The 23,814-nt window shown below is 41.7% G+C and overlaps 1 long non-coding RNA gene across 3 annotated transcripts; it reads left to right on the plus strand.

Moving 5' to 3' along the window:
• The first annotated feature begins 4,391 nt into the window (after nucleotides 1-4,391).
• On the plus strand, nucleotides 4,392-23,783 carry LOC116217164 (uncharacterized). Of its 3 annotated transcripts, none has more exons than XR_014886350.1 (3): nucleotides 4,423-11,068; nucleotides 12,505-21,509; nucleotides 23,041-23,783. It is a non-coding gene; the product is annotated as an uncharacterized LOC116217164 (long non-coding RNA). The 3 variants fall into 3 exon arrangements; XR_014886349.1 differs by having other exon boundaries at nucleotides 12,505-21,505; XR_014886348.1 differs by having other exon boundaries at nucleotides 4,392-11,068; nucleotides 12,505-23,783.
• The last annotated feature ends 31 nt before the right edge of the window (nucleotides 23,784-23,814 follow it).

Below are 23,814 nucleotides of genomic sequence, written 5' to 3' on the forward strand. Positions count from 1 at the left end.
TATTAAGAACCTCCTAACTCCTAAAAGGGTATTTAAAAAAAAAAGTTATAAATAAATAACATTCCCAAAGCCAGTTAATTTCCTGGGCTCTTCCTTGCCCGCTCCCACAGTATATCACTGGCAGTCACAGCAAATTGTCAGCTGCCAGGTGCATTTGGGGGCTGCAAGGCAAGCACTTGGCAGCCTGCTGCTGGGCATGAGAGTTGGTGCCATGAGGGGCCATGCAGGGCAGACATGGTTGTATCCGTGCACAAGTATCTCAGCAGATGCCCCTCTGCTGTAGCTTCTGGTGTGTCTGCTGGTTTCTGGAGCTCCTCAGGCCAGGCCTTCTCTGAGGGTGGGTTTGCTCAGACTCTTGAATCTAAGTACAGATACGTGAAAGCTGAAGGAAGAGCTTGCTGAAACTGCCCAACTTGAATGGCCGATTGTCACCAGCTCTGCTTTGGGGAGGAAGTCGTCTTTAGGTTTTGGGTCCCAGAGTTAAGGACGTGTCCCCAGGAGAAGATACAGTCTTCAACCTTTTAGGTGTTAAAGAACCGCCGTCAGAACGCACAGGTTGTATACCTGCTGTTTTGAAGTTGACTTGAACGGATTTTTCTGCACTCTCTGGAGGATTGGGCAGCTCGCAGTTACTCTGAGAGGTCTCCCGTGTCTTTCCACATGTGTGTTCGCTCTCATACGGGGGTTGCATTCCAAAATGCAGTCGGTCCTCAGGCTGCCTATGGTTACGGATTGTTCCTCCCTCTGAACCATCTTGAGTGCTTGGAGTTTGGACCCTTGGTATGTGCATGGCTGCACATACCAGAGATGGAGCTAATGATTAATGCACAGGAAGTGAGCTGCCGTCTCAGACAGCGATCCTTCACAGCAGTAGCAGGGTTGGAGAAGCAGACCTCTTTTTGTCAGTTGTTCTGAGCAAAGTATGGGAATCCCAGTGTGAAGCATCACCACGTGCATATTGAAATATGGCATGGAGGCCTCCAGTTCTATAGCGGCTCATTTCTTCTCTTTTAATCTCTTGTTCCCTACAGGTAAAAACATGGCTGTTTGTTTAGAGGAATGCTACTCACTTCAGTTTTTTGTTACTATTTCTTTTCTTTTCTGCATGGTTTCTTTAGGAGACTTTCCTGATTCCACCTCATAATGAGTCACACATGAACGTACTGGGCATACACTATATGTAGAAGCTGATATTCCCCAGTTGTCACAGTCTGCACTTAGACAAATACTACTTCCTTTAGTGACATTTCCTTTACACATTTATTACTGGACACAGAGGTGAAACGATGAACTGTCAAAGCAGATTGACCGTTGCCAAAGAAAGGTCTTAAACACCATGGATCTGGTCCAGACAGTATGACACAGTCTTCCAGGCAGCCAGGGCCAGAGATCTACACATGCTGTTAAAGGGGAGAATTTGACAGCTCTGGAAATACCAAGTCTGCACAGAGGAGGAATAGCAATAGCATGCCTGGATGGAAGAGAGCTCTGTTGTAAAAGCAGCTGTCAAACAGGTGTTCGGTTACTTGTGGCCAACCAGTGTTGAATGTGGGAGTCCTGCTGATGCGTGGTAAGGTGACAACCTGCCAGATGCCAGGGATTTGCCACGCAGTCTGCTGGACTGACAACTGTTTGCAGTGCTGGGGCACTGCGTTCAGGAGTCAGATGAGGCAGATTTGGGCTAGATGGTTCTGTGGAAAGGATCACAGCATTTTGTTGGACAAGTGGCCTGCGTGCACAGTGATGCGCAGAGCAGATGGCACGTGTGGTTGGGTGGGGAGCAGCAGCGTGGACAACAAGGGTGTTGTCCATTCCCCGAATGTGCACAGGGCGAGGTCACAAAAATTGTATATGGGAAGGGGTAACAAATAGCATGAGGAAATCATGTGGAGATCAGGGGAAGCAAACTCATGTTCATGGCAGGAAGGAGAGAGGGTGGAGAAAGTGGAATGGTGGGGAGGAGGGCGCAGAAAGACACAGGTCTACTTTCTGTTCTGATGAAGGTTGACCTTGGATGCATTCATAGATCTAACAGAAGAACTGTTGAGACTCACTAGTGGATGAGATTAATATCACTAAAATTATAGCTATAATTAAAATAATAGTCTTTCAAAATGAAGTTCCCCTCCTTCTTTTTTTTTTTTTCCCTGTTCAAATGTTTGAGATGCAGTTTTACACGGCTGATATCAAGGTGTCACTAGAAATGCATGAGAGCATGGTGATTTCATGGTGTCAAAGAGAGTTATGGGCAAGGCACATAAACCTAATGAAACATACTGTAACTTTTTCCCCTTCCGTTTTAGGCATTGCCTAAACTGTAACCATAAAACTGTTCTTAAAATAGCACTGCGAGTGAAAAAAGGAAAAGTACTGAACTGGATTTTGTTTTTCAGCCAAATTTGTTCAAACGGCCTTTGTTAATAGGAAAACTTGGGGGGAATTCTGTGGCCCTTAAGAGAGGGAGTTGAACTGCAGAGGTCAGGGCTCTTACTAATATTTCCTATTTCCTGCAGGGGACTTCCTCAGGAACTCCATCTCATCTACCTGTGCACAGTTGCAAGGCAAAATAGGTTTTCAGTTGATATTTACTTTAAATTATGCAAGTAATATTAACTAATCTGTCAAAAAGCATGGTCATGGAAGACACCTGAATAGGCTAATTTGCACTTCTGGAAATGTCACTTGTAAGGACACCTGAAGCACATCTGTCTACCACAGGCCTGCTAGTGCACATCCACTTGATCTTCTAGTTATGTATTTCCAAACAGTATGATGGGGTAAGTAAATTAAAGGTATCAAATATATATTGTAAATTGTTGAGGATGTAATGATAGAGAAGACAACTGGGTCCTAACATACTTTGTACAGTTGTGAAGATGTAAGGTGGAGGCAAATGAGTAGCATGCCACAAGACTTGGGACTTTTGTGATTCTGCCTTCACTGGTTTCAGCTGAGCTCACTGGCCTAAGCCAGATGAACAGACTTGGCATCAGGAAACCAATGCTGCATTGTAAATTTATGTTGTCAAGTAGAGGATGAGGGGTAAAAAGGAAACCAAGAGTAAGGCTGGCAGTCTAACCAAGGTGTCACATGGTGAGAGCTTGTCCAAGAGAGAATGGCCTCAAGTTGTTCCAGGGGAGCTTCAGATTGGGTATTAGGAAAAACAACTTCTCCAAAGAATGGTCAGGCACTGGAATGGGCTGCCCAGGGAGGTGGTGGAGTCACCATGCCTGGAGGTGCTCAGGAAACGTGTAGATGTGGCACTGAGGGATGTGGTTTAGTGGGCAGTATTGGTGGTAGGTGGTTGGTTGGATCAGATGACCTCAGAGGACTTTTCCAGCCTCTATGGTTCTGCGATTCTAAGTGCATAATTGGGAAAGGCTGTAATTTCTTAGGATTCAATGCAGAAAATCATCAAAAGAATTAAATCTCATTTGTAGAAGAGGAATAATAAACTGGGCATTAGGAGAAAGATTGGAGGTTGGAAATGGTTAAGGATAATTAAAATAAAAAGTGTGAAGAAAGCTGAGATGGTCCTTTGGGAAGGGAGAACTCACCAGAGCTCTAGCACAAAGACAAAGAAACCAGCCAGCTTGTATTTCTTGAGGGAACAGGGGAGCCAGGAGGAGAAAGTGTTTGAAAAGGCTGGAGCTGAATCAGTGGGAGCTGTAGATACACTTCTTCAGATTCAGCTGGATCTTATAGCTAATTAGTTGGGAAGGTGACAGTTTGGAGAGGTAGGGAGAATGAGTTTGTAGCTATGTTAATGCCATTAGAGTGGAAAAAAAGTGAGCATAGCATTCAGTTGGCCAGGCTGTGGGTAGGTAGTCTAGACCAGACTGAAATTAAGCTTGAAATAAAATCAGGAGTTTTCAAATGGAGAAAAGGACAGGGAGGAGAGGCCCACAAAGAGGAGGAAAGAAAAACTGATTGTGTTGTCTGAATGAGCAGTGACCAGAGGGAGAATTTGCATAGTGGAGAGGTGACAAAGAGAGGCTGTAGATGAAAAACATAAATTAACAGTTCCAGAGTCACCGAAAGAGTCAAACAAGGGTTACAGGTCAACTGAAGGCACAAGGAAATAGACATACCGTTGTCGGAAACTGAGCTGTCAAGTCAGAATCTGACACCACCAGGAGTGGAAGAGGAAATCTGGGAGGAGGAAAAGGCCTTAGCATAGAGGATGAAAAGAGGCTGGGCAAACAGTAGAAGCACAAACAAGAGAGAAAGGGCTTGGAAGCTGTGGGGAGAGGAGGGAACCCACGACCATTTGCTGCTGATCCAGGGAACTCAGAATAATGAAGATGCGCAGTAGAGGAAGGGGACACAGGAAGGTCCTGAGAGTTGCAGATGGCTGGGTGAGCCCAGGGACGGCCAGGAGGGGGGAAGAAACTGGGTAGTGGCATTGAAAAGCAGGTGAAGGTGAGGGGTGGGTATAGCTGGGTGGAGAGGACAGTATGCTAGGACAGGGACTCGATCCAGAGCTGTCAAAGGAAGGGACGAAGGGCATGGTGGGAAGAGGATAGGCTTGGCACGGAAAATGGGAGAGCGTAAGAAGATAACAGGGCCAGATGCTGCTGTGAACAAAGGGTGAGGTCAGAGCAGTGGCCGAGTGGCAGACAGACACATGTACAAAAACAGAAAACAAGAGGCAGCTCCTGCCTGTAGTTTCTAGGTACAGTGCTTGGCTGCCTGCAATCGGGAGTGATTGATCACAGTCAGACTTGTTCTATTTTGGCCCTGTGACTTCAGATGCTGTAATCTAAGCCCACTGTGTGCTTATCCTTGCGGAGTGGATAACGAGTTGAGCACAGGGATGATTTTGGGGAGACATGTCAGAGTGCTTGTCCCCAAACTGCATTTGTAATCCTGCCACTCCTCTCATCCATCATCAGGCTCATATAACGCTGGCAGCATGCTTCCTGTTGGAGTGTTGTGAATTTTCAAAGGCAAAGTACACTATTGTTTAATAGCCAATTATTCACCGGCATTGATAAACAGGCTCTGCTTGTGATTGCTGCAGCAATTACTCACTCTCCTAATTTAGACACGAGGAAAAAATCAAGCTTCCAGTTGATCATTTATATCTTTGGTTTCTGTAATACACATCACAGTGTGCTGAAAACAACTCCACCATAGAGGAAACTGATCTGGTCACATTGATAACGTGTTTTACACCGGTTCTGTCACTGAGCAGCACGACCGAGCCCAAAAGCTGAAGGGCTGAGGCTGGGCAGCTTTTTTTTGGCTTTGCAGACATCAAAATATGACAACCTTTCTGTTAAACCTTAAATTAAAAACAGAGGCGAGGGATGTTACTGTGGCCAGGAGGGAACTCCCACTGCAGCTAAACAAGCAAATAAAGCCGCTCAAGGATGTTTAAGTAATTTGACCTCGCCTTCCCCCAGACCACCCTTTGAGTGCTGACGGACCCATGGCCAACAGCAGACATCCAGGGCTTTGGGGAAGGCATGTGGGGGGAATGGCAGGGCGCTGACTGCCCAGCTGAGACGGAAGCTGTGGCCACGTATGGAAAGCTGTTAACAATCTTAGTAATGGTGAATTGCAAGCGTTGTGTTTGCTCTTTCTCATAATCCAGGAGCAGTGAGATGGAAAGGCATCCACACACAGCTAGGACAAGGAAACACTTTTATTTATTTTAGCATTATTACAATTACTCCGCAGATTGGCTTTCTGTTGTGAAGGGCACAAGAATTTCATGGTAACTGCAGGCTTGAGTCTTCAGCATCTGAGAGAATGAGAGCAGTGCCTGGGCAGCTCTTGGGCTCTGCCTCTCACCAGGTGCTTTCACTTTCAAGGCTGTGCTGCTGGCAGGCATTCAGCTCCTTACCCAGCACAGGTGAGGAGGCAGAGTTCCTCCTGAGCCAGGTGAGGAGTGAGCACAGACAGACTCTGAGCACAGAGCCCTTTGCCTCTGCAGCTCTCTGCCTTTTGCCCTTCTAAATTCAGTTTTATTTACCAGGCTGCCCAGGAGAGGAGCAGAAGTGCAGCTGAGGCAAGACTGAGGCAGTTCCTGGTGCTTGGACATAGAGGTGGCTGGAAGGGAACTGAATGGCAGCAAGCTGTGTCCCCACAGGCTCTGATTGAGACTGGGGCAGCCAGCAGCATTCAGCAAAGGTGTATCAAAGCAGAGCAAGCCTGCAGCTGGGCTGCGAGCAACTCTGCTGCTGCTTTGGAATGGAGACGGAGTGAGACCTGTACGCTGCTCCCCTTGCATCAGGGCTGGGCTCATACCTCTGCCAGCCTCGATGCTCCAGGTGTGGGTGATGGCAGAGCATTCCAGGCTGTTACCCTGCAACTGGGCTGAGGGAGGCAAGGAAAGAAAGGACCGTTTCAGATTCCTCTTATCTGAGGTTGCCATGCATGCTCAGGAACTATGCAGTCTGGTTGCCCTGCTCCACCAGAAGCTAAGTACTCTCTAAAGTTTATTTCCTGTCTTTATAGTGACGGTCTGTCCCTGTATTTATTTCATGGAAAGCTATAGGCACGCTAAAAATAATTTTCGGAGCAATTATTGTCGCAGACTCTAACAATGGCGGGCCACAATCAGAGCAGCCGGGCAGTGGAGGATGCCTCTTGGCCAACCTCTTCTTTACGAGCTTCCATAATTCTTATTTTTATGGTCTGTGCTCAAGCATTCAGCGTTCCTCGCGGCTGAGAAGAGCTGACGGCTCACATTGTTGTTACCTTGGAAGGGGCAGTTATCACTGGTAATCCACCCTCCAAGGCTTTTCCTCAGGATAATTATTGTTTCAGTGATTCATCTTGCAGACCCTGCCCTTCCTTATTCGCACAAAATATCCTGCTCCCTGCGATATTTCTGGGTCAGGCTCGTGCCACACACGTGACTTCCTCTTAGGCAGGCAGACAAGAGAAGATGGATTTGGGAGTCAGCAAGGACAGGCCGGCTGCCCCCAGTGTGCAGCTCCACGTGTGCCCAATGGGTGCCACCAGGCATGGTGACAACCAGGGCTGCAGGGGCACGGGGCTGCTGCCGTGCTGGAAAATGTCACTGCTCCCATCTTCAGTGGAAAACATTATCACCGGCACATCCTGGCATGTAATTTACTCATTTATTATTGTCTAGCATTGGCTTAATGCTTATGGTGCATTTCTAAGGTACTTAAAGAGGGTTGTGGTTTTTCAAGGAAACATAACTCATGGGGGGACAGGGGAGGGAGAATCCTGAAAGTCTTGGCACAAATTGAGTCAATTCTTACTGAACATGAAAAACACAACCTGTGCAGGCTTTGACACGAGCTGTGCGTGGCCCAGAGGCTGCGAGGAAGGGAATATGCCCGGCGGACAGGATTACTGCACACGAGACCTGGGCTTGGCTGCTCCTGCCTGGCTCAGCGAGCTGCTTGTGTGTCCCGTGTTCTCGTGGGGTGCACCAAGGCCAGGTGGCACCCAGTCCCTGAGATCTTAGGCCCTCGCCCTGCAGGTGGGGTGGGAATCAGCTCGCACACTTCATGCAGTTTTGCTCTGTCTGAGCTGCTTCCAGCACAACCCGATGGTGTTTTGGTGGCAAGCTGCTACCGCCAAGCTCACTTGATTTTACTTCTGCTTTGGGGTATAATTAAGGAAATTAAGTCTTTAGTAAGGCCCCTCTGGGGACAGAGAAAAGGAGGAAGAAAAATAGCAGCTTCAAGAGTCTTGCATACAGTGTGAAAGGTGGCAACAGCCGCAGTTGGTCCTGCAGTCCTTCCACGGAGTGTAAGCTAGTTGTGGAAGCTGTTCATTGTGCAGCAAGGTATCTACTGATACACTGAGAAACTGGGGCATGAAATCCGCTTTTTCTTTTTTCTCCTATGTTGAAACATTTTTTTCTTTCCTTTTTTTAATAGGCAGTGTATTTTAACCTCACTGTATCAACACAGTCAAGCAGTAGAATGCTTTTCCTGTACCTTTTCAATGCAGGTGGAGCACAATAGCAGTTTCCAAACACGGGTGTACAGCCTCTGGTATCAAGAAATAACAAACAGCACACCCAGTGACACCCATATAGTGAAAACCTGTGCACGTAGCAGCCTGAACGTCTTGGTAAGGTGCTCCCAGGTGCACCCAACCACTGCCCTCCAGCAGGTGCCATCCAGCAGATGGGATGTATGAACTTCCTACCCTTCATTTTATGGTATAGAGTTATGAATGGTGTAACTTACTAGTCTTTTTTTTTTTTTTTTAAGTGAAATATAAGAGTAATTTTTTTATTCTCACATTTCCTTATTTAAAAAAAAAAAAAGTTAATGTAAATGTAGCCAATATGATTTGTTTTGAAAATTCCTCCACAAGCCTATGCTTACATTTGCATTTCAGTTGCTCAGAATGTTTAAGAGTAATGGCTCAAAGAACTGAGGCTTTCCTGGCAGAACTGGGACTCAATCTGGTACTACTGACTTGACAGCAGAAGCTGTTGAATACTTTGAACCAGATTCAGTGTATTGAAAATTCTTTTTTTTGGCACAGCAGTTCTGGAGCAACACCTCAGAGAGCAGTTCCTGGAGGAAGCAACGCTTATTTCAGTGCCCAAAGCATCAAAGTTGGTTGTGCAGTATTGAAATGAAACTATTCACCCGGTACAGGTACATCTTATGTCGATCAGCTTCAATTTCTGCTTTTGTCTGTGGTTTCAACCAAATAGATTTGGCTTAAATGTGCAACCTATATATCCAGCTAGTGATTTTCAATATCAATATTTTATAATATTATTCCTGTTTTTAATGAACTCTTGCATGCATGACAATAGTCATCTTCATTTCGCACTGGAGTGCCTAGGTAGGCTGATAGGATGACTAAGGTTGGAGGGGACCTCAAATCCCACCCAGCCCCAACCCCTGCCATGAGCCCTGCCCTGCACCGGCTCAGGCTACACCCAGGCTGGCCTTGGGCACCTCCAGGGATGGGCACATCACTGAACGTCTGTGGTACCACAGACTTGATTTCAGGAACACAAACATAAGAAGAATCACCTCCACTGTCCTCAACTGAAATATCAAATGGCATCAGGACAGCCACCAGCGGACTGCACCCATATGCCAATGAGTCATATGACAGCAGAGACAATAGCGTTTCGCTTGGTTACTTGTCTCATGGTAGCAGTTTTCAAAATGCTTGGTTGGAATGGACTGATCTTTGACCAAGCTAATAAAGTCTAATGTTAACAGAAGCTACAGGTACGTTTTAGGTTGGGTATGAAACGCAACGCTGAAAGATTTTGTGTGCAACTGTTACAGGAATTTAGATTGCAAATCCATACTGTTCTTTTTAAAACTCTGACTGTAAGCAGAAACATGGAAATTAAACAAATCACCTCTGGAAAATGCCATTTGTGTGCCATGTTCTTAGAGAGCTAAAAATGGAACTATGCTTGGATAACTTTGTGAAACAGCAAACTGTATCACTCCCTTACCAGCCATAGAACAAAATTTACATAAACGATGATGACGCAAAGCCTTATCTCATGAGCATATCTCATCGGGTCAGCCACGGAGGTGGAGAAATGGCATTATTTTTAGTATTTGTCCCATATTCCATGATCACGAACTTATGATTACCTATCATATTACCTATGATGAATGTTGCAGATGTGTTTCTTGAACCTACAGCAAAGTCTGAATAGCTAATCATCCTTAATGCAATACCGTAAGAGGGAAACTATTATACACGTAGACATTTAATATCGCTTAATAATGTGGCATCTAAAGGGCTCAGGCATATTGTGCTCCACATCTTTAAACACCTCTGAGCTTGTGGAGAATCAAATTTTCAGTTCTGTTTTGTGATGTTTTACTTTTTAACTTCCGTTTTACAATAGGAGAAACATTTGTCATGGCTTATCTGCCTGACAGATAATGTGTTTGGTGCTGGAAAGCTGATGTCTGTTGCTTGTACTGATGGCAAGTTATAGCCTGGAAAGCGTGAGAGGTGAGAAAATACATAAATTTCATTTTTGAAGGAAAAGAAAAATGTGAACTTCAGGCCAAAATCCACCCCACCGTATTTATGCCCTCTTGTTCCTACTCCACTTTGTAAACATCTGATGTGATTTACCTGCTGAAAGCTAGCCTCCATATTTCACACACTGAACTCTTCCCAATTCAGACATTGTGAACTCTGCTTGCAACACAGATGGTATGGATAGGGGGATGGTAGTATTCAAAGGTACCAGTCAGCCAGGGTTCTGTTAATGTCTTCCTAATTTTCTAATGAAAACTTCGTTCCTATGCAGAAAACTTAAGATACTTGAGTTGCTAATTGCATTTTTTAGGGCTCTGTTTACTGCAGGAAAAAAAAAAAGGCATCGAGGATCTACGAATATTTTATTGCTTCTTGAAGCATGAAAATAAAGAAAAAAGGGAGGGAAGAGATGTGGCAGTTTTTGTGGCAATTCGCATTTGTCTTCTACTGAAGGCTCTCTGCAAATGAGAGGTCTAGCAGTTATCCATCAAAGAACATGCACCGAACCTAAGAGTGGCTTTTGATTATTTTCTGTTGCTGAATTTGACGGAATGAACCTTGGATTGTGGAGGGACTACACAATGATCGATCCGATATTGGTGTCCATGAGGGAAACTGTTCAGTATCAAATTTGCTGATCCGCACTTCAGACTTTTTTATTTTTTCTTTTGGAAACTACTTCCTGAATGCTGGCATTTAGACTAGGCACCCTGCAACTACAACATACTACTCAAGAGCAGCTTAGATTTGACTACTGTCATAGTTGCTACAAATGCAGTCTTAAAACGCCTGGGATGTCCTTCTGTGAGTCAGCAGTGAAACAAATTGGGAGAGAAAGGTAGAAAACTTTATGTATAATTGTGCTTTTTGTAGATCCAGAAATGGACTCTGGATTTCATGGGACCATAGTGCTGCTGCAAAACCCAAAGAAGAGGCAGTGAGGGAAGTTTGATGAAGCAATTTTGCTTTCTGTATGTTAAGAGTTGACTGGAAAACTCCTGTGTTGCTCTGACCTGCAATACAACAACCTGCAGTCAGTGCCTGAGACCTGAAGGGCAGGCGATACAACGGATATTTTCATTTTAACAAGGTAATCTTTGCAAGGAATTTCTTGGTTGTGTTTTAGGATTTCTGAAACACACTGGAGTGCGCTGAGTCACAGTAATCCGGTGGGGACAGAAGTCCAGCAGGAGTTACAATGCAGAACAGAAGCTCACCGTGTTTCCCACATAGCTGCTTTCCTGCAGCTTGACTACTCACTCAGTAAACAAGCTTTTCCTAGCTGTGAGTAACATTAAAAAAAATGTGCTAATGCTTATTAATCATCTCTTACTTCATCATTATCCATGCTGATTTACACAATAATGAGTTAGCTGTGTACTGTATTTCAATAACTTGTACAAATGTACTCGTGCTCAATGTGAAATCCTGCTCACAGATTATATGAAGGACTTCTGTGGACTTGAGCTGAATCAGGAATCAAATGTCTGCTCCTGCCAAAGGACAGCTTTCCAAAGCTTGTTGCTGGCAGTTCATTCATGCAAAGCACAGAGCTTTTCACACTTCAGTGCTGAAACTTCTGTAGCCAAAGTTTAGATGAAACTTTTTTAATGGCATCCTTACTATGCTGTTAACGTGTTCCTTGCTTTTGCACTCTTCAGATACTCATCTACTCTAGTTATTTCACACCGTATTTATTTTTTCATTACTTATTCTCATGTCTAGTGCTTCAACTGTTTTAATTACCTTAGCATTTTGTTTTGCTTTCCCATTGCTCTGATAAAGCTTGATCTTCCTATTTCACTTATTAAAAGCGTCAGCAGTAGAATACATCAATTGGTGCAAAACTGTCGTATCAGAACGGCATCTCCAGTGTTCCTGCACCGTAAGTGCTGATGTGGAGAAGGTATGAACAGCAGAAATACTGTTCTGATCACTGCCACCACCACCGCAACAGAAAGAGACTACTCAGACATGGTGACTTTGTTTGCTCTGCAGTGGTAGCGTTAACTGCGGGCTCTCCTACACTCTCCAGAGTAGCTGCTTTTGACTCAGCAATGGAAAATGGAGGGATAGTGCATTTGTTCAAAACATGAAGAACTGAGGAAAAACTGTCCTGTGGAATCTTTCTGTGCACTGGTTTCAGCAGCTATGCATCACCTGTTTCACTGCTGCATAAATTATACGGCAATTTAGGCAGCATACGCCAGCTGATGAAGTAATAATCAGGAGGGCATTACATCAACCCCTAAAAACAGCTTCACATCCTTCTTATTAAAAAAAAAAGAAAAAGAAAAAAGTAATGTATCAGGGAAAGTCTTTGTACTTACTTTACTTATTTTAGCATAAGATACACTGTAGTTTTATGGACCAGGTCTTAACAGCATCGATCATAGCTTAAATGAGAAGTCAATCGAAAAAAGTACTATTTGACATTGTACAAACTTCTTTTTGTTGGGAACCTCATACTATGGCTCTTTCTTCTTCATCCCTCCTCTTCTCTGCACTCGCCCTTCTTCATTTTAGGCAGCTCTGCAGGAGGAGCCACAGAAGGTTCCAGTTGTGCATCAGGCTTCATGTGTGGCAGCATTTCAGGATGCTGGAATCAATGCACCTACTGATGACAGATAGATCTCCAAAGGTACTGTACTGAAGGGAGTAATAAGTTCTTAAGGCAATGCAAAAAGGTAAGTGTAGCAGAAATGCTGTCACAGCCTGAACCAGTGATTAAGCAGCCGGTGGGAAGGCAGGGCCAACCCAGGGAAGCTCAGGTGTATGCAATGCAATGCAGAGCAATGCACCTGAGTGACAGGAAGGGGTGGAGCCAGGATCCACCTCTCCCAGACCTCATTTAAGGGTTGGCAGTGGAGGCAAGGGTACCTTGCTGGAGGCCCCTGTCTACCTCAGGTCTTCTGTGGGTAAGCACATTTTTTCTTTGTTTCTGTGTCTATAGCTGCCACCTTTGGGCATATCCTCAAGTTACTGCAACTTAGGACTTTGCTACTATGGTGCCATTACTGTGCTTTCAGTTGTGTTACAGTGTTAGGTGTAAGGCAATGTGAATTCCCTTGGTAGAACTGGGATTTGGAATTGCAGTTTTGATCCTTCTCTCTGCTCTGGTTTTATGGTTTAAATAATCAGTGCATTTTCACTTATAGTGAAAATGCCAGACGCAGTATACATACATATACATATATGCCACATATTTCTGGCATTGAAACATTTATATATTTTTTTATATATGTTTTTTTTTTTTTTTTTCATTTAAATTCTCCTATATCAGATGGGACCATTTCAGTTTCCCAAAATGCAGTCCTTAGAAGCACTATGACTTGCGACAACTCTGTATTTCAGCAATCTTCAAAACAGTAGTGTTTTACAAACTCTTTGCTGTCGTGGGTTTAATAGTCAAAAACAAAATTCCAGTAACATTGTACATGCAATAAGACAAATCTTATTTCTTGAATTGCAACAAAACATGCACTGCCATCTGATGCTTCCAGTAGTTCCTGTCACAACTTGTCTTCACAGAATGATTTCATAAAATACACAAAGGCTTGTTAGATGAAATCTGCTTTTTTTTGATTGAATCCAGCTGTATCATCTGCTGGGGCCCTTAAAGCTTAGCAGAGGTCTGAAAGCTACACCTGGCACCGATGCTTCTGGAGCTGAGTGACGTGGTTTGGGAGTTTCAGCTGAACCCACTAATATTCAGCTGAACTTGACACGCTTGTCTGTTCCAATCAGTGCATTTCAGGCATCTTTTTTTTTTTTTTTCCTTACACATATCAGATATTTTACACAGACTGCTTGTAAATTCAAGAGATGATGAACTGCCTATGTGTACCTGTTAGTGAGCCAGGCCTGATGCTTGCCCAAAGTCAGCAAGGGCTACATTTTGGTGATGCAAAAGGCCACTGTACTGGATCGAGCAGTCCAAAAATCTAAATCTAAATAATATGGAAGTTCTAAGTGCATGTTGCAACATCTCTCTGTATGTGTTTAACAGCAAGAGGTTTTTCCTTGCATTTGTTCCCTCTGCAAGCATAAAGAAGCACGAAGGAAAACTAATGGTTAAGAATAAGAATGCAGACTTTGCCAACCAGACAAACTCTAGCAGAGAACACCTTTTAGTCTATGGTAAGACTAATGTGTGGTGGAATATGTTCCTTAGGAGCTTTGTTATCTCAAAGCTATGCAGAAATCTCACAGTAATTCTTGTGGCAACACTATTTTAATATGGTGCCTGCCGCAATCCTAGATCCGTAAGGCAGCATAGCAAAGGTAATTCTTAATGCATTAAGTTCATAGGTTGTGAACACGGCACTAAGTGCTCAAAGTCTCCTCGGAAATGAAAGTGTTTGCTGCTAATGTTTTCTGGTATAGAAAAATCTCAGCAGGTGTTAGGTTTCATTTTACCAGGAAGATGTTCAAGCACACCTTCCTGCATGGAAAGGCAGGGAACACAAATAATTCTCCTGGGATGTGGAACAGCATAGAAGCTATATTCTATTTTCAGAGCTCTACTGGAATGCTTCCAAGACCACCGTGACAAAACTACTTCAGTATGGGTGGTAAACATGTCTCTACTGTTACTGCAAACTTTTCTGCACTGTTTGCTATGCATTCTTTAGCTACTGTTTCTCGAGTGGAAGGCTTCTTTCTGCACTACCACCTCATCCTTGGACCCCTCACTGCATATACAAGTAGAAAAAGGCAAACAAATCGTGTACTCTGTTAAGTAGATACCATTCACAGAGTGGAACCTGCAGGTCATCAAAGAAAGAAATAATCTGACTGTTATATGAGAGCTGAACCACAGCATAATTCTTTACTGGTTTGAGCCTTGTCACTTTATCAAGCTGCTTCCAGTTACAAGGAAGGAAATGCCTGCACCTGCCATGAGTGAGATAGTCACTACTGGAAAGATGAGGGGCTGGGATTAGTATCCTTAAATAAAGAACTAATTAACTATTTAAAAATAATGAACTGAGCATTAACTGCTTTTCTTAAGGCTGCTTATGTTGTTGTATAAGAGGGACCGTATACGACATGGCTCTGCTTACAATACTTTGAAAGTATATGGAGATATTAATCCCAAAGTTCAGGTACTTTTACCTAAATAGCACTTGAGAGTCCATCAAGAGGGACTTAATGTTTTCTGATCAGTGCCTTTTTTCAATGTTGAGATGTATACAACTTCAGTCAAACAAATTAAAAGCTACATGTACTTTTTTGTCTTCCAAAGTTAAAAGAGCCAGCAGCACTGATGGTAGTAATATGAAGTGTTGCATTAGCAGGATAGATATCTACATATTAAGCCTAAAACTTGCATATTACACCAAACTGAATATTAACAGGCTTATGCAGCTGCTGTTTTTCATCTAGTTATAGTTCTTCCCTAACACAGGCTTTAATAACATAGCATGGAGCGTTGTAGTTGCTAGCACTGATCTGATTATTAAGTCTTTCATAAGCATGCACGTTATACACAGATTAGTGTTCAGTATGCTGAAGCTTTCAAGGCATTTTAAACTGCAAAAAATGAAACTTCAGGGTATCTGAATAGTACCTGAAGATGCCTTACCAACTGTATGCAAAAATTAAGGTGCAGTCAAGAGAAGAGCTCACCTTCTCAAAAGTTTACATTCATGAGCAACAGTTAAAACTTATGCTCAGATAACAGCTCTGGAGTAAGCAGAATCCTACACATTCAACAGTAATATTGTACATTCATCTCCTTTCTTGTCAGTGAAGTCTCATCAAAAATCACAATTTACACTGGAATTTTTTTAGTTAACACTAATTCCTGTTAAAACCTTTTTTAATGTGGTCTTCGTTTTACTTCCATAGTATGAGCAGTGTTTTTCAGTAAAATTCTCTTCCTTATTATGTAGAAAGTAAAGTCAATTCACCATAAGAGTTCCATAAACTCCCTTTATTGAGTAAATCAAATGTGTACACTTCAATGAATAGACAATTTCTATTAGCATACTAAATATTTTTATAATATCTAGGATTCTGTCTTGCCAGAACCTTAAGAACTGTCTGCTGAAAGCATAAGCCATTAATCTTACGAGATGATCAGCAGTTGAGGGTCTCTGTATCCCACAGCAGAGCACATCTGGAGCAAGTCCTACCAGAACAACGGTGGTACTGCACTGTAATTACATGAAAAAATTATCATCTACTTCTCAACGTACAACTCCATAGCAGATATGCAGTCATTCACTTTGAAGACGCTCCTGTAGGACTGCAAATATTCCACAACACAGCATGATTTATTGGGAGAGCCTATTCCTGCTTGCAGGAGCCTACCAGCTTTCAGGTGACTTGTAAGTTGATCTTTGGAAACCTCACAAAGCCAAAGGAAGGTGTGTTATAGCTGCCTGTTTGCAAGCACGTAGCATTAGTACTTAACTGAATGTTAAGGAGTATGTGACACCTCCATCCTAATTGTAGGGGATTTGGAATTTGTTTTCAGTATTTTCTTTGTAAGTTATCACAACATTAATGTCAACAAAATGACACGTGTGCCTTGAAATGCAGCACCTCACAATACTGAATTCCAGTTAATAGTACTTTGCTCAAGTCTGTACCAAATTGGCTGAGACACCAGTTTCATTAAACCTCAATATGCTTAGAAACAGCTTCATTTCTCTTCACATACCAAAGCTGCAGAGGTTAGGATGGAGCCAAAATGGTCCTGGTGTTATAAAAAAGCCCTAAGAAAGGCAGCAGGTTGTATAGTTACCTCCTTGTGAGCAAAATCCCTGCCCTAGAACTATGCAACCTACTACCTCTTCCTAGGAGCCCAATGCTTCCTTTTTGCAGTTCTTCTTGCTTAGCAGCTGATCTATGAAGTCAGCTTAGCTTACCAGCTGCTTTTGGTCTTCTGCATTTTTAGGCCAGGGCATGTACTACAAGTTTACAGTTAGCACTGTTTAGTAAATGGTTAACCAGTAACGCTCCTGGCTTAAATACTCATTAATGGCTCCATTTTCACTCTTACTATGCTAAACTTTCAGTCCCAAAAAGTGTTTTCATGTTTGGATTTTTTTTCCCTTCCTTGTTATAGGAAGATATTAGCTGGTCACTCTAAGGCAGAAGCAGCTAGATGGGGTACACCTAAGGCTTATGGGGGAAAAAGAATACAATCTCTGAATGCCTTCTTATAAAAACAGTAACCTCTTCAGACAGAAGCTACAATTTTGGATTTTGGGCACTCAAATTTCATAGCTTTACATTCTCCTAAACAGCTGAAGGGATGAATCCAGGCTGCCCAGAGAGGCTGTGGATGCCCCATCCCTGCAGGTGTTCAAGGCCAGGTTGGATGGGGCCCTGGGCAGCCTGGTCTGGTATTAAATGTGGAGGTTGGTGGCCCTGCACGTGGCAGGGGGGTTGGAGATTCATGATCCTTGAGATCCTTTCCAACTCTGGCCATTCTGTGAATTTTGGCCATTCAACACTTTAATCTTTGTATTACATTGTTTAAATCTCACTTGCTAGAAAAGCTAGAGAAAAATAAGCAGATGTATTAATGAAGTATAACTGTAAATTTTCCAGCTTCTACTAAACAGTCACAGAATGTTAACGTATTACAGAAATTAAAACAGTTTATGTCACAATGTATGAGTTTGAGCCAAGACTACTTTTAGATTCAAAACCAAATTGTTTTAGAATGATTTCCAGTCTCTGGTGTATTCAGTTCTATATCTACTAAGAGATGCATTGATGTCCAGACAGTGCTGTGCCACTCACCTTGGAAGAAAAGTCATATTAGTCAAATACCATTTGGGGTTCACACCACTCAAACTGTTAAGTAGTGACAGAATTTATGGGATTAATTTGATTCTTTACAACCCTAAACTTATCTGACAAATCTACTTTTAGTCAGTGTAGAAATGAACGACAGCAAAGGACCGCAGTTTGTTTTACTCCTCAGGGAAGGCAATAGATTGTATAGTTATCTCCTGAACAGGGTAAAATAACTACCCTACAACTATACAATCTACTACCTCACTCTGATAGAGAAGCATGTACTTAAGCTCTTTGCTGAAGTAGCTAACCACAGTTTCATTCCAGAGTATTAATATTTGATGCTTCAGTTAGCAATGTTAACACAACTTATTAGAACATCAACCATTTGTATTTGATTACCCCACCTAAAAGGAATCAATCTGTTCTTACATTTTATCCTTAGAGAAGATAAATTAATGTAGAGAATCAGAAAAATCCAGAAGTAATTACCTGTAGATGTTGCAGAAATATTTGTCTCCTATAATAAACACTCCAAGTGCAGAACTTTGGTAGAATCTGACACTGAGCTTAAAACGGAACAGTCTCCATTGTTGATTTTCTGCTGCTTTAGGAAAGACAGTAGATTGTATAGTTATCTCCCAGTTGTGGGTATGACCCTAAAACTATACAACCTACTACCTCATCCCACAGTGCAGGCATCTTCAGAGGTGATGTCCAAAGAATGGTGCTTTAATAAAGACAACTTAAGTGAACTGTAAATATTTACAGTGTACAATATTGGTCATGGGGGAGGAAAAAAAAAATCCCCTCTCTCCAGTCATGCAATAATGTTGCTGTAAAGGCAAGATTCCTTCATTTCAAAAGTTTACCAACTGTTTGGGTCTTAATGTACTTAACTAAACAGCTAGCAAGCTGCAGCAGTTATAGCAACTGTAGTCATTAAACTTGTCTGTTACAGAAAAAATACTATTAGCGTTCCACAGATGTAATCTCTCATCTGAAATATAAGAAAATGTCTATGAGAAACATCATATGCAGATCTACATTTCTTCAGTAGTTTAAGTAATAAAATCTAGGACCATAACCATGCAGCTGGAGTCTAAGACTCCAATATTTATAATTCTTAAGAAATCACTGTTTTTATTCTACTTAATCACGATTTTTAAAATATTTTTAATAAACTTATTAAGGCCTTATAACATGACATTAATTGTTAAACTGCCTTACCAAAAGGCCATTTAAAATATACATTGCCTTTAAATCAGAAACAATTGGGCTCTTCTGACTGTCCTGATAGAGCTTTAAAGCCAATTTCTACATTACCAGAGCTCAACGTGACCTCAAGCTAAAAAGTCTTACAATATTGAAATCAAAATACTTGCCAGACTGATGTGACTTACAGTCCCCTTCTTAGCAAGGACATCTTGAGAACAGAGCTGAAGAGGAAAACTGATCATTTTATCAACGTAACTTCTAAGATAGCTGAAAGTGTTTACTGAAATGCACAGATTTTCAAACATTAAATACACGTCGTACTCATACTTCATCCCAATTCTGAGCTGAGGTTTTCAGACCAGTCATCAAACAAAGCCTTGATAGAACAAGAACTCCTAATGCATGTTAATGTCCTTGCCAAAAAACACAACGCGTGATCCAATCCATTAATATACAAAGGGATGACGTTATTCCTTAAGCAGAGAAAAAATAAAAGTACTTTCCAGCCCCCTCAGAGCTTTACTCCAGAATGCTTTGTACAAATACTGATGACAAATTTTGGTGAATCACACTTAAAGTCTTGCTTGTAACCACTTACAAATCACAACGTATGCTTTAGCACGCGCAGATGGACACAAGCAGTTGGTCCTAATGTCCAAAACAAAAATAAATTAAAACAGTAGCACTGTGACAAAGGCAAATGACAGTGGAGCACAGGCACGTATCACATCCTTTGAATTAGCTTGGTTAGACATCCTCCTGTCAAGCAAATATTTGGTAAGGATGCTGACAATCCTTTCACAGTTTCTTATTCCTACAGGCAAACCTTCCCCAGCTGAGCAGAATTTGTGTAAGGAGCCCATTTCTACACAGAAGAGGTACTGCTGAGACCTCTGCCCAGTCAGCCTTGCTACAGAGAGTGCTGATTTGCTGTTTTCAATCTGTCATTTAGTGAACCCATGATGTCCAAGACATTTCAATTCAGGTGGATCTTGAAGATGAAGCTGCTGCTTCTCTGAGTGCTGAAAATGTTTTAAACGCTTTGAAGAAACTAGACAGGTGTTACCGTACAAAAAAAGGTATTTAAAGAATATAAAGCATATAGAATTTGTAGGATACTTGTCAGTTTCCTTTTTTAAAATGAACCCAGGAGGATACTAAAATTACTGTACAGATTATAATCTATAGCATTTCACCACCCATAGATGGAGTTAACTAAAAGCCTAAACAGCTTTTTTTATCATTATTGCTATTGACAGTAGGACTTCTCAATTAAGTTCTGTTATAGGAAATTCTGAACTATTTTCTACTGCTGCCATGAGACTTTCCTGTTAGGTATTGCAGTTCCTGAAGCATTTGTCTGCTTTTAGCTTCCAGAAACAAAATCCTTTCATCATTAGGTCTGGAAGGGCTACCTATTACTTAAGGTCAAAAACGTCCTTGAAAAAATATTTTGAATGACATCCAATTGTTATCTTGTGGTTATATGCAACAGTCTGGCTTGAGATCGATAGTGAAGTGCACACAGGGCACTAGGAAAACCTCATTCTGCACCAAATACACCTTATGAAAGATCATCACATATCCTGCCTTTTAGCTACAGGAGAAAAGCAGTTTTATTCATGGTACATTACTCTGGTAGGTACTTACTGTCTTTTTTACTATTCTGTTTAATAATAGAAAGGTATAGAATTAAAAGAATCAAAAATTGTAGTCCAAACTGTCTCCTGAAGGTGTCGTGTGACATTCATGCAGAGTCCAACCCAGCAGCGTTGTGCTTCACAGCTCTACAGTTAATGGTTATTTCTATCAGCTTCTAAAAACGGTCTCACCTAAGTTGCATTGTCTTTTCAAGGAGTGAGATCTGCCAGGCTTCCCTGACGTTACACAGTACGTATTCCTGGCACACGTGGGCAGAGAAGCTCGATGTACTGCATGCCTGATAAATTATACTCCTGGCACAGCCTCTACTGATTTGGTATCTTCTCAGCTTTGTGTGAATCTGCTATGGCATACATCCTTGCGCTGAAGTCACCATGCTGATGATATCATACCTAAGTACAGCAAAGCTGTTTGTGCTGCCACTACTTTAGCAGTAAACACTTCATGATTTTTATATTTTAAGAAATACGTATTTGTTTTCCTTATCAACTGCTGCATTCAAAGTAGTGTTTTTCCAGTCACTACGTGCTTGTATTCAAAAACCTGCGAAGCAGCAGAAGTGAAGAAAATGGCACTGTAATTGTGCAGCTATCATGGAGCATCGAATGAAGCTAACCAAGTTCACTGCCAAATTTCCTCTAATGATCTGGTTGCTGCAGCCCAGGGCTGAGAGCCCAGCCTGTGCACAGAGCACAGCTTTAACCACGTGGTGGAGCCCTAGCATTCACATTACAAGCACTAACACCAACGTCTGGTGCTTTTGCCTCGTAATTTCAGTAGCGTCACCTGCATTGGAGCTGTACTTTGACTCCCACCGACACTTTTGGTGAGGGAATTTCTGCCACCTTCTCCAGCCCCATCTGAAGGCCCCACACATCAAGCTTCCACAGTGAGTATGTGCAGACTTGCAAACTTGCTTTTTTTTTTGATTGGGGGTGTTGGGGATTGGAGGCACAATAGTGTGATTAGAGCAAACTTAGTTATCCTCCACATTGCTTCCCCTCAGCTCCCCTATACTGCTGTCACACACTACGTCCACATCTCATCCGTCCTTCCAAAAGAGCCTAAGATCACATAATTACTGAAACAAAAGCTATAGTTAGTGTGAGTTAAAAACTCATCTCTATTCAGTTTTGGATTGTACTTTTTTCTAATACCGTGCTTGTCTTGATGGAGCCTTACTCCTACTTAGCATCCAAGAGAAGTGACAAAGTAGAATCTAAAGAGGCACTAGCTTTCTCAAGAATGCTTCCCATGAGTTTCCTGGAATACCTGTATATATTTGAAACCTCTGGAACAGTTCTAAACTGTATAGGAAAAAAAAAAACCCTGGAATTTACATGTTCTCAGTAGCACACAGCACAACAGCAGTATTCTTAATTAGTCTGTAACCTGTGGAACAGAAGGAAAAATAGCTCAAGCTATAGTTACAGTTTGTATCCCTTACAACGTGGAACGGATAAAATATGACTTCTTATAATGAAAGTTCCATTTCATTTCAATGTAACCCTAAAAGATGAATGCTTTATCCTCCCACTTGATTTTGTCAATTCTGCAGCACAGAATAAATAACCTGAAGCTGAAAGGATGTTTGTAGAAGCAACGTTTCTCATCCTAACTGTGCTTTACTGACATCTGTTGTTATATGGATAAACAGATGCATCAATTTGAGATATATAATGCTGTAGTATGTACTTCTACAAAAAGACCATTTGTAAACAGCTTGTTACCAAAGACTATTTCACTCTAATGTTTAAATTCAATTTTAAAAGACTCAGTGGATAAAGTTAAGTACAGCAGTAAAGATGAAGCTTTAAGTTTAAAACAAACAAAAATCATGTATGACGGTTAGGACTAACCAGATGAGTTTCTTTTTTTTCTTTGTGCCAAGCAAATTCACCTACGGTGAAAATAGGCCCCATCCAAGAAAGCAAACATGCTTTAATCAGAATGCAGGATGTGGTGATGAAGGCCAGAAGCCTTTCTAAGAGTCACCTGCTTATGGCCAAAACCTTAAAATTTAGTATTATTAGTATTTATTTGGTATGTATTTTATTTTTAGTATTTATTTGGACACGGTAGTCAATTTAGGAGCAATACACTGGAGCAAGTGTAAATGTGCACACCATATACATCACTGATATGCTTTAACTCCAAATATGAGCAGCACCAAAATCCATACAGCTGGGCAGGGCTAAGTGTCCACTAGATTGATACCTTGGAGAGTCACCAATAATGTCTGTATCTCATGTCTCCACCAGAAATGCCAAACTTTGTCAAAAGATCTACATCCCACTGACATTAAATTGCTTTAATATAAAGCACCCTGATTTTGAATAATTATAACATGAAATATTAGTGGTTTATTCCATTTGCAATTATTATGTTTGATTTTCATTTATTTTTCTGGCCATGTCGTTACAGAAGGAATGTAACTATCCAGGAACACAGCTTGAAAGAAATTAGGAGTCACTACTGCCCACTCATGCATGGAATGAAGCACATCTCCTGCAGAAAAGTAAAGTATGTGATCATGATTAATAATTTTGAACGTGAACAAAGAATGACAGGAATGCAAATTCTAGCAACATCCTCTGCATGTACTCAGTTTTTAGGTTAGCATTAAACTATCTGCATCTAAGTGAGCATTAGTTCTTTAGTTCTCAGAGCAAACTACACAAATGAATGCTACTTATTCTATTGTGAATTTAAACCTTTCCATGCTATTCAAAACTAAGCCCTACTGATGCATTTCTGTTACTTAGCGTTTAGAAATCACCTCTTGTTATACCCATAAACTCAACACTCTGCTCCAATTAGATTCCTGTTTTTTAAACGGTTTGGTGTTTGATAGAAACCAAAGAAAAAGAGGGGAAAAAAAAAAAAAAAAAACTGTGCTGAGTGTTAAAATCAGTGCATAATTAAGTGTTAAAGAGCAGAAGCCAGGTTTGTTATTTACTACTGCACAACTACAAAAGAGCAAAGCACCTGCACTATTTCAGTTGACAACGCAGAATGGAAAAAAAAAGGTCTGTTGAGGCTTCTAAGCTTTTACAAATAGTTTGTGAGTATCTATGGCTGTGTGCACACATGAAGACTCCCAGATCTGTGTAAAAATGTTGGGAGTGTACTGAAAATGCAATTAAAAACTTGTGTGTAATGTGCAATTTGAACTCATCTTTTGCAGATGTGAATGCA

The sequence above is a fragment of the Meleagris gallopavo genome, chromosome 14 (genome assembly GCF_905368555.1).
Source record: "Meleagris gallopavo chromosome 14, MGAL_WU_HG_1.1, whole genome shotgun sequence".
Classification (NCBI taxonomy): domain Eukaryota; kingdom Metazoa; phylum Chordata; class Aves; order Galliformes; family Phasianidae; genus Meleagris; species Meleagris gallopavo.